This window comes from Danio rerio, chromosome 23 (assembly GCF_049306965.1).
Source record: "Danio rerio strain Tuebingen ecotype United States chromosome 23, GRCz12tu, whole genome shotgun sequence".
Lineage (NCBI taxonomy): Eukaryota > Metazoa > Chordata > Actinopteri > Cypriniformes > Danionidae > Danio > Danio rerio.
In genome coordinates, this window is record NC_133198.1 from 10,252,347 (window position 1) to 10,264,597 (window position 12,251).

The following is a 12,251-nucleotide window of genomic DNA, read 5'->3' on the forward strand; positions in this document are numbered from 1 at the left end:
TATATTTACTGAAGGAAATCATAGATTTTGCAATTTGATCAAGAGCACGGAGCCATTTTGGTATATTCAGATTTAAAATGAACATTGCAATATTACTCCATTAATGGGTTTAGGAGGTGCTCTGTCCTGATATCCACAAGGGCACACTGACCCGAAGAACAACAATCAAAAGAACAGGCCAATTTCAAATCTCTTTAAAAGCCTTCATCTGTTTGCCAGACTTATTAGTGAACGTCTGATCCTCAGGTTGCTTCACTGTATATCCAAAAAACTGACCTTGCCATGGAAGCACTGGCATGACTTTAAGAACCAAGAATGATTTATCTTGTCCTTCCATTTTTTTATACCTCAAGGCTCAAGGATGTTTTGTACCAAACACTAAATATTAATTTTCTACCTTCCATTTTCAAGTTTAGGGGTGCGTAACCTTCTAAATCACAGCTCTCAGTGAATAAATAAAACAGAATACGGCAAAAGAATACTGTGCATGCATGTGTGTATGTGTGTGTGGTCTTTTCAACATTTAATTTATTCAATTTTAGGTTTCCTAGCATGTCAAGGTTTTGTGATCCCTGTCGTTTGAATGGAAAAACAAGGCAAGGAAAAGCTAGCTAAAATGAAAACAAACCATTAAAATTATACTAGCTTAGTAAATCACTCTTTTCAGTTTTATATACTTTACTTAGAAAGGTCAGTAAACCCATTGTATCTTACTTACGTTGACTTAAAATAATATATATATATATTTTTTTTATGCTAGTCCAGGGCAAAGATTAATTGCAATTAATTGCATCCAAAATAATAGTTTGTTTTAACATAATGTATGTGTGAGTATTAAATACGTATTTATTATTTATATGTGATGCACAGATATATATTAAAAAAGATTGCTGCTTGTTCAAACTACTCAAAACTATTCAAAATTAACTGAAACAAAACAATTCTTGAGATTGTTTGGAACTTCATTGTTTTACAGTAAGTTCAATGCATTTAAATGTGTTAAGTTAAAGGCTAACCCACGGCACCTGCCTTGCGAGTAGTTGTGCATTTATACTTCTGTAGGTCTTTATGTTCCTCTGTCGAGTTTCTTCGCTGATGTTTTGTTTTTTCTGAACGCTACCTTAATGTACAAGTAGTTGAAACTCGCTTATTCAGAGGCGAGAACCGGCAGACATGACATGCAACAACATTATTCACAAGGTAAACACAAAACAAAATTTTCATCTAGAGCAACCTCATGGGACTCGACACTTGTAAAGACTCATTTCAATGGGTTCAAGTGGCTCTCGGTCCCGGCCACACTGGTCATAGCTGCCAACCCGACCAATCCCAGAGCTTGCGCTATTTATGCGTCATTGCAACGTGTAATTACATTTTTTGAAAGGTGTGCATCGGTACAAGTATAAATCAGCCTTAACATAATCAATTTGTTATGAGGCAACGTGAATGGATTGTGTGGATCCCTTCATTTTTTTACAATGTATGTAGAAACAAAACTATACAAAACAATTTTGTTTATAGATATAATTTAGATTTAATTTGTATCAAATACACACACATAAATTTCTAAAGGATGTTTAAGAGAGCAAGGAAATTTTCACAGTATGTCTGATAATATTTTTTCTTCCGGAGACAGTCTTATTTGTTTTATTTTAGCTTGAATAAAAGCAGTTTTTCATTTTTTAAAATCAATTTTAAGGTCAAAATTACTACCCCATTAAAGCGTTTTTTTTCTGATAGTCTACAGAACAAACCATTGTGATACAATAACTTGCCTAATTACCCTAACCTGCCAAGTTAACCTAACTAACCTAGTTAAGCCTTTAAATGTAACTTTAGGCTATGTAGAAGTGTCTTAAAAAAATATCAAGTAAAATATTATTTACTGTCATCATGGCAAAGACAAAATTATTTTATTAGAAATGAGTTATTAAAACTATTATGTTTAGAAATGTATTGAAAAAAATCTTCTTTTCATTAAACAGAAATGGGGGGGGGGGGATAAGCAAAGGGGCTAATAATTCAGGGGGGCTAATACTTCTGACTTCAACTCACATTATTTTAATGTAAAGATATGATTGAATTGCCTCTGCTACATTTATGAAATGGTATGATAAGAAGCAGGAAATGTTCTTGAGTCAATGGCATTAGCATATTGAAATGGTCTATATTATGACAAAAACACTTTTATTTTAAAAGCCATTTATCACAATTCCTTTTTGCAACGTTTACAGGTTAACTCACTTTTTTAAGTAAAGTCTATGAATCACTTTAAAAGCAAAGAGCTTATGTTCACTTCATGTCAAATCAGCTAATAACTTTTTACGTTGTGAATAATACATACCCAGTACAGTAAAAAAAAAAAAAGGTAACATGACAACACATCAAAATAAACATGAGATTGATTTATGAAGCTAAAAAAGGTCAAGTTCAGTGTTACAAACTCAAAACAAGGTAACAAAAGCTAAGAAGCAGATTCATGACCTCCTAAAACACACGCTCATTAAAATCTTCACACCTTCCTCTTTAAACACCACTTAACCAAGCTTTAACAAAGCTAAAGCGAAACTAGAATGCAAAAAAACTAGAGCGTACCAATCTATTGGTTTTGACTCAGTGACACATATAAAAAGATGACACGGTGCTGATTGAACCGCTAGAACCGAATCAATAGCACAAATTGTGAACACACAGACCACTATTTTAGGCTGAGGGCCAACCCTTTAGGATCTATGTCTGCTAGCACCTGTTAACCCCAGCCAACACCCTCCAGACCCCGTGGTTTCACGCTACAACCGTCCCGATCCGACTCCACACAGAACACGAGGTGAGGGGTTAATCTGATATTGTGCTGAAGGAAACTACAAAGCAGCGAGCAGATGGCCATCTTTGAGCAAGGTTTCTGCTGATACAAGAAAGCCAGAGATGGAAACAAGAGAAGCATTTCTGGATTTAAACCACAACATTTTTGGCTTCACATTCACGTCTTTCTGTAGATGATGAACAGATAAAGCAGCGCAAACAGCACATGTGAGGTAAACTGAACCACTGTTTCTCAATGAGTGGAAAAACCAATACGGGACGGGTCACGCTTATGAGATATTATTGTAGGAAATGCTGCGCTTCATCATTTTTAGGTTTACTTTGCTAGTCAAATAAAGATGAAGATAGGAGGTCCTTTACTTGACTGCGAGATGAAAGTCCATCACATTGTTTCCCACAACAGATCCCCTCTGTGAGATCCGGCACATTAAATACCATTTGCTGACTTTGAGATGGTGGGATTTTATCTCATCACATTTTTCCTAAAGTAAATATCTACAAGTCAAGCTATATATAATATAGTTTTACGGTGATACAGTTGAAACTGACTGATTGTCATAAACTGACAACTATTAAAGTGAACAAACAGAAATAGACTCAATCTTAAAGGGAAAGTGCACCCCCAAAATTTAAATTCTGTCATTATTTAAACACTCTTCATTCCTTTCAAACCTTTTATTTCCTACTTTCTTGAGTCTAAAGGGATAGTTCACCTAACAATGAAGAATTAATCACTATTAACTCCCCCTCATGTGGTTACAAACCCTTATGGCTTTGCTTTTTCTGTTAAACACAAAAGTAGATATTTTGAAAAAAGCTGAAAACCTGTAACCATTTACTTCCATAGTAGGATAAACAAATACTATGGAAGTCAACGGTTATAGGTTTCCAGCTTTCTTCACAAATTTATCTTTTGTGTTTAACGGGAGAAAGAAACCAACTTATATGGCTGCACAATATTTTGTTGTCGATATTACAATGTGTGTATCCGCAATAGTCACATCACAAAGATACAATGATACTGTAACATGAAGTGATGCTGACAACAGGGGTGCGAATCCAAATGCAGGTTTATTTAGCAGAATGATCAGGCAAGCAACGGTCAACACAGGGGCAAACAAATGTATACAGGCAAATTTAGATTCGTAGTCAAAATAACAGGCAGATGGTGAAAAGGCAGGCAGCAGAAAACTTAAAACAAACAAAAAAGACTAGTTTCAAGCACAGCAAGACAAGGCAGGGGAAAACGTGTCGTAATGTTTCACTATACAGATTAGCAAGACCCAATGTGTGTGTTTGTGCTGTTTTTATAGTCCTTGTAATCAGTCTTGGAGCAGCATCAGCTGTGTGAGTCTAACCAATGGAAACTAGGAGCAGGTGTGTGTGTGTGTTGCATGACAGGACCTGTAGTTCATATGAAACAAGACTGTAAAAGTGAACGTGCTCCAGCGATTTATGAAGGTTAGATCTCTGGGTATTGAGACAGATACAATGTGTGATTGTCTGCAAGGACAATACAAGACAGACTAGGTTATCAGTTAGATGTAAATGTTCAGTTAAATTTACAAAATACCAGTGCATATCAGAAAGAGTACCACTTTTAATAATTTTAAAACTGTTCTTAAAATTTGGCTTAGACAAAATCAAATATGCGATCAATGATTTGATTTCATTTTTATTGACAATGATGTATTGTGTTGTACTGTGAGTGAATATTGTATTCTTTTTACAACTTCCTGCTCAGGGACTACAGATGTAAATTAGCTTTATAGCTAACTCTGGCACAACATGTCATGTTGTACATTGTCCCTGTATAAATAAATAAAATGAATAAATAAATATGCAACGTTGAGTCGACTTTGAGTGTGATTTTATATTTACATATACAAAATCATAAAGCATGCACTGTTAATTCAACTTTTATCTTTGCTTTGTTGCATTTATCTATGCTTGTAGTTTGTTTATTACATATTACGCATAATTCACTTTTTACAGAATCATCTCATTCGATTAACTAGCTGTTTATTGGCATGCATGTTACTGAGACATTAGCTGCTTATTAGTATAAAGCACATGTTCTGTATAATCTCTATACATCCCTAATCCCACCCAATACCTAAACTACCTTAATAGCTATTAATAAGGAGCAAATTATGAGTTCATTAAAGCAAAAGTCAAAATGTTTGGCTAAGAGCGAGAACTGAACCTTAAAGTAAAGTGTGACCTAAAAATTCTTTCCAAGTATAACAAAGTATATTGGAAGATATGTTGCAATGTCAGATTTTTCCAATATCGTGCAGCCCTATTATAAAGCTATTTAACTTCTTGAAGGTGAGTAAATTTTCATTTTTGGGTGACGTATCTCTTTAATCTCTGCTTACTGTTATTTAAAGTTCCCGTACACAATCTAAGCTTATTTCATTATGAAGACATTAGAGTCATAACACTTCAACAAACATGAGGTCGCTTTGTGTGTTTTTAGCTGATGCATGAAACATGAACCAGATCACAAATATGTCAAGCTCAGTATATTGTGGTTAAAAAGAAGCTCTGCTGCCAAAATAAAACACAACACAGTCGAAAAATCCACCATGAGGCAACAGATGCTGGGAGGCAGATTGATGACCTTCTAAAATACATGCTCATTAAAAATGCTTGTAATTCACACCTTCCTCTCTGAGCACCATTTAACCAAGCTACAACCATTTTTTATGCTTATAAACTAAGGTCTCCTCCATCTCGCTGGAAACGTGTGAAACAGAATGATAATCGTGGTGTTATTTTGACTTCATACAAACCAAACTGGTATAATTTTGGTCAAAATAAAACATATTGTAAAAAGCAGATCTAACATTTCAGTATGAGAGTATTATCTTTTTGTTTAGTGACCTCCACAGGCCTGGATGTATGCCATTTTACTAACAGCTGGCGGCTGACATGGAACCGGTTTATCTTCTTTTGCTTTATTTGATGCTTTGTCATTTTAAATCTGAAAGACCCAAATTATGTAAACAAATTATTGGTAATAAACCTTACAATGACCTAGCTTTATGTTAAGGTTGCATTAGGTAATCCCAGCATGCACACAACATCATAAGACGTTAACATTAGGTTAGATATAGGTCGTGACGTCAGATGACCAAAATTCAATGTCTAGCCAGCGTCTAAGGACGACGTTATTTTGACGTCCAATAACGACATCAAACGACATTGATATTTGGTTGACTTTAGGTTGACCAAAATACATCTTTAACCAACGTCATATTGACGTCAGATACCGACATTTATTCGTCAGGTATGACAACCAAAACTTAGCACTTGATAGATGTTATAGTGGTGACGTCTACACAACATCAAGCTGTAACATCATTAGATGTTGATATTTGAATGATTTTAAGCATTGGACATTGACGTCGACCTGTCGTTGGGTTCTGATGTTAACCCAATTTTCATTTCTAAACAAAATGCAACATCCCCACAACGTTGGGGTACAAGGTCAATCTGACATCCTATGCCTGCTGGGATGTTAGACTAGTTAATTTATTAACTAACATATTGAACAAGATTTGTACAGCATTTATTAATTATATAGTTAAACATTTACGAACGCATTATTAAAACCCAAAGCTGTGCTTGTTAATATATGCTAATGCACTGTGAGTTAGCAAGAACTAACAATGGTTGACTTTTATACCATTGACCAACATTAACAAAGATTAATAAATACTGTAAAAATGTATGGTTAATTGTTTGTTACCATTAACTAAAAATAACTGATACAACCATTTTGTAAAGTGTTACCCTAATAATTTGGTCAAAATACAGTGTGGTTAATTCAGGAACACCACTCAGAATCACCTGGAACGAAATGTAAAAACTCGTCATATTAGGTGAAATTATGTATTACGTTATGTAATATTAAATACTTTTCTCTCATAATCTTCGTTCGCTTAGAATAAGGAGCATTAAATTTAGCCCCTCCAAACAGACTGAATGCACCTTTGTGTGCAGCTGTTCAGCAAGTTCACTGGGACGATGATGATGGGATCTACAGGTTTTGCAAACACTGAATTATAAGTATTCTGTAATCCAATACATACCGGTATAATTCAAGTTTGATAGTCCAAACAATGTCTTTCCCAACTGCAACCTCAGACACTGAATGAGCTTATCCATCTAAATAAAGCAATTCAATACAACCAGACTATAGACACAATTAACAGACCATTCTTGATTATTTTGAAAATTCTATCACAAGAAAATGTGAACATATAAGTGAAATCCACATTTAGACTAAATATAGACATTGGTTTATATTTTAAATATGTTGCCAACTTCTTTTTGTCTCAGAAATATTTAAATCCGTGTCCACTGTGTTCACAAAACAGAAGTTAACGTCCACATAAATAACAACAAGTCTTTCACCAAACAACTGAAAGTAGAGATGTTTGACAGCAAGAGTGGGCTGTTCTCTCCTTACCTGCATTTAAAGCATTGAAGTCTTCTTTGAAACAAACAAAAAAGCGCGACGCTTCGCTTCTCACAGACTGGCAGTGATTTGAGTCCTGTTAATCCACACGAGCGACGAGACTTTCAGTCCATAAACTTCACCGGGACCGCTCGTGTCCACCCGCAACACACGTGTCTATTTCCAGCCAAAGGATGATTTCTTAAACACTGAAATGATTGAAAGGGGCTCCTGGGTATTTTTAGAGGCGCAAACTCCTGGAAGCCCGTCTCTTGTCTGTCACTGGCGGCCGGGAGTGAGTGTTTCGGTGAGGAATAACGGGAGGTGAGCGTCAGTTCACAGTGGAGTTATTGTCCGCTAGTGCGACCCGGTGGCCGCTCGTGGAAAAGGGCTGGGCTTCAGACATCGCCTACCAAGTCCATACACAAGAGACTCCTCACACACACAAAAACAGCCATGTTTATTCACCCCACCAGTGATTTTCAAAGATTCTTCGCTTTTTAATAATTTAGATGCTGCTTGTCTGTCTGTTTGCTGGAAACCGAAAATAATAAAACACATTTGATTGTTAGTGCCATATAAAAATGTAAACAAAAACATATGCCTTTGTTATAAAATGTATTCACTTGATGGTTTAAGTAAAATATTTATTTTTCTTAAAACTTAATGTTTGTAATTAGTGTTTTGTTTAATAAAATGCATCATTTAATAAAAAGTGCATCATTTGTTTTGTAGCCTGTTTGTTGCTTATAAAACAGAAATTTATTTTGATTGTTCAATTCAATGTTAGATTTCTATTGTTATCATCATTTTAACAACAATGTTCAGTTTGTTTTGTAAAGCAATTTAACCAACATGTTTTGTTTGCTAGTTATATTTTGTTAAACTATTATTTTATAGTAATTTTGTGTTTAAAACATTAGATTTTCTTGTAAAACAAATGGTTGGTAAACAATGTAGTCACATATTAACAGGTTTGTTTGGTGTTTTCTGTGCTAGTTTGTTGTTAGATTATTATTTTATAGTAATTTGTTGTTTAAAAGATTAGTTTGTTTATAAAACAATGTAATAAATGCTTGGTAAACAATGTACCCTCTTTTTATTGGTTTGTTTTGCCTTTCCTTTGCTAGTTATTTGTTGTTAAATTATTATTTTATAATAATTTGGTTTTTAAAAGATTAGTTTGCTAATAAAACAATGTAAAAAAAATACTTGGTAAACAATGTAGCCTCTATAGGTTTGTTTGTTGTGTGTATTTTGTATTTTGGTAGTTAAAATAAAACATTTAAATATTAAATATGTAACCGATATTTGGTTGGTTTGGATCTTTCGATCTGTATTATTTATTTTAGATGCATTTTTATTAGCTCAAGTGTCATTGCCATTTTAAACCTGTGTAAACTAAAAGCCTCGTTCAGCTTCAGCTAATAAAGGAGGTGACAGGGTCAAAGGTCATGTTTGGGCTAACTATCAGTGCAATGATGCGTAAAACTGTGAGGTAATCCAAAAAGCGTGGGAAACAATAAATCAGTTTATTCATTTGTGAAGTACCACAATTACAGCTTATATACAACTATCCATGATTTTAAACATGACTTGTTTTTACCAGTGTGTGTGTGTGTGTGTGTGTGTGTGTGTGTGTGTGTGTGTGTGTGTGTGTTCGCTCCACAGAGCTGTGTTTTGTGTGCACCCACAGATGGAGGGTGTGTTCGGTAGGTGTTTGTTTGAGTGGGTGTGTCTGTCGCTCCGTGCGGTGGGAGTTCACAGTGTGTGTGCCAAAGAAAGAGCTCACAAACACACTGTTGAAAACACACCCAGTGGTGCCACACCTCTCATCCAGCATCACAGGGACGATCGGCCAATCCCGCAGCACCTCACAGTGGGCATCAGTCACACGCAGCCAATCTGCGGGCACCTCCTCCACACCTTCAAAGTAAACCAACATCAAGGCCTCACACTTTTCCACAAACACAGCTTATTTATTTGATCATATCTGAGCCTTTCCATTTGCTTTGAAAGTCACTGTCTGATGGTGCATGTTCGTCACCTTAGATTTATAAGGTTATATCTGACATTTTTGTCAAAATTGAGTATTTATTAAATGACAACTTATTTACATTATGGGATGTTTTTTATAAGTTGTTTACATTTTAAGACTTTTTATTTGAAAAACAAGTGTTACACACATACTGTTTGCTATGGAATGCAAAAACTTTGAAGCTCAATATCTCAAAATCATTCAGAATGCAGATAGACACTTATAATTCCAAGGTGACAATTTGTTGGACAGTTACTGTGCAAACATTAAGAGGTGATATAAAGACCCAAAGCTTAAATTGCAGTTATTTTAACACACACATACACTTGTACTAGATTTATCCAATGTACTGTGCTGACTGTATTTTCTACACCCCATCCCAATCCTACCTCTAAGCCAAACCCTCACTGGAGACAATCTGCTAAAACCTTTATTTCTGTGTGATTGATAAGCTATTTTACTCATGGGGACTGAAAAAGTGTCCCTCTAAACTCAAAATTGACTGTATTGCTAAAACCTGTGGGGACATGTGGTCATCATGACATAAGCAGGACAGAATCTGCTAAATGTTTTGCTATTTCTTGTGGTATGACTTTGGGAGTATAGTAACTAAATACATAATATTTATTCATTTATTCATTTTCATTTGGCTTAGTCTCTATTCAGAGGTCGCCACAACAGAATGACCCGCCAACTATTCCAGCATATGTTTTAGGAACCTCATGCAAACATAGGAAGAACATGCAAACTCAAAACAGAAATGCCAAGTGGTTCAGCAGGGACTTGAACCAGCAACCTTCTTGCTGTGAGGCGACAGTGCTCGCCACCCTGCCGCCCCAAAACTTAATACAGTAAATAAAACATGCAGGGGCGGATTTAGTGATTTTGGGGGCGCTAAACACTACCAGCCATGGGGCCTGAAGTTCAAAAATGTTGTACTTTTTTATTGTTATTTTGCTGTTTTTACTTATATTATTTGATTTCCTTTTCTACATTTTATCTTAATGCAAATTAATAATAACATGTAAACAGGTGTAAAGAGTACTGAAAAATCATCCTCAAGTAAAAGTGCCATTACCTGCCTAAAAATGTAGTTTAAGTAGAGTAAAAGTATCTGTTGTAAATATTACTCATGAGTAAAAAGTAGCCCTTTCAAAAGTACTCAAGAAGCTGATGCGTTTACATGTAATTTGTGGATGTGTGTAAGCGTAACATTATGTAGTGCATTTGCCCAGCAGGCACACAATGTCATAAGATGTTAATATTAGGTTAGAGTTAGGTTGTGACATCAGGAGACCAAAATTCAACATTCAGCCAGCGTCTAAAGACAACGTTATCTTAATGTTTAATAATGATGTCAAATGACATTGATATTTGGTTGATTTTAGGTTGTTAGAAAGTGACCAAAATCCAACGTCCAGCCAACATCTTAAACCAACTTATTGATGTCAAATACTGACATTTATTCATCAGGCATGGCAACTAAAATCCAATGTCTGATAGACGTCAAAGTGGTAACATCAACACAACGTCAAGCTGTAACATCATTACACATTGATATTTGGTTGATTTGAGGTTGGACGTTGGATATTGATACTGGCCTGACTTTGAGTTCCCAACCATTATTTGGAAAGCATGTTCATTTCCAAATAAAATGCAACGTCCATGACGTTGGGGTACAACGTCAATCTGACATCATGTTGACGTACTTTGCCTGCTGGGTGTTTAAGACCATTTCGGTCATCGTACAGTAAACGTCCATCATCTTTTCATCAGTGTATCGAAAACAGTATCTGGGTCCATTCGTGTAAATATTTTGGACATCTTCTTGGACACTTTTAATGCTTTCAAATAGTTTGCTGCAATTAATAAGTGTCCATGTCTTGAGGTAGTTCATTATGAGGCGATTTACCTTGTGTGTAATTTGATTGGACAGGAATCACAGGACTGATTTTTCCAATACCCATAGATAAAAAATAATAAAGTAGTGACTGCAGATTAAAGGAAAGTAGTGGAGTAAAAGTATCAATACGGCACAAAAAATGTACTCAATGTACTTCATTAAAAAATAATGAATAATTATATTTTTAAAAATAAATCTTTACTTATTTGACTGCTGGACTGGTCCATGATGAAGGTGAGAGAACCTCATCGTACAAAATATGACAGAAAACAATGTTATATATAATTTATATGTATCATTTATACTTCTATGTATTTATTGAAGTGCCCTAATTGGCCGCTTACCTTGCTTATTGATTAAATCCGCCCCTGAAAATATGATCCGTTTTTAATTTTTATTTAATGTTTACAATGCAAACCAAATTAGATCCACTTATTTAGTAAACAAAGAAACTCTCTTATATAATATATATACTAAAGTACAGAAAATATTACTTTACAAACGGTATTGTTGGTAAACCAAATTAACATTTTAATAATTTTCAATAATATTACTCAAATTAATTTAAAAACTGAATAAATATAAATGTACACACATTTGCACAAGTGAATAAATAGACTGAATGATTGGGTAAAAACCTACAGATTTCTACACACACACACACACACACACACACACACACACACACACACACACACACACACACACACACACACACACACACACACACACACACACACACACACACACACACACACACACCATGTAGTTACAGCAAACCTTCCTAAGATGGCTTTTACTTAAGCTGAATTTACAGGACAAACACACACTGGAGTCAAAGTTTTCCGCGATAAAAGGACATTTGTCTCCTTGAAGACTTATAATGCTATCTACAACCAGAAGATGTCGCTGTCAGCAAATAATAATATTATAATTAGAGCAGGTGATTTACTGTACTTCTTACTCCATTAATATTTCACAATGTCACCGTAATATTTACGCTATAATATTCCACATTA

General features: G+C 35.0%; 1 protein-coding gene across 8 annotated transcripts in view; it reads right to left on the reverse strand.

Annotated features, from left to right (window-relative positions):
• The window catches only part of plxnb1a (plexin b1a), a 188,160-nt gene extending 180,572 nt beyond the window's left edge, over positions 1 to 7,588 (reverse strand). For all 8 annotated transcript variants that reach the window (XR_012399007.1, XR_012399006.1, XR_012399008.1 and 5 more), the window contains exon 1: positions 7,304 to 7,588. The gene's annotated coding sequence lies outside the window, so the exon portion shown is untranslated. The remainder of the gene's footprint in view (positions 1 to 7,303) is intronic.
• Between the last annotated feature and the right edge of the window lie 4,663 nt (positions 7,589 to 12,251).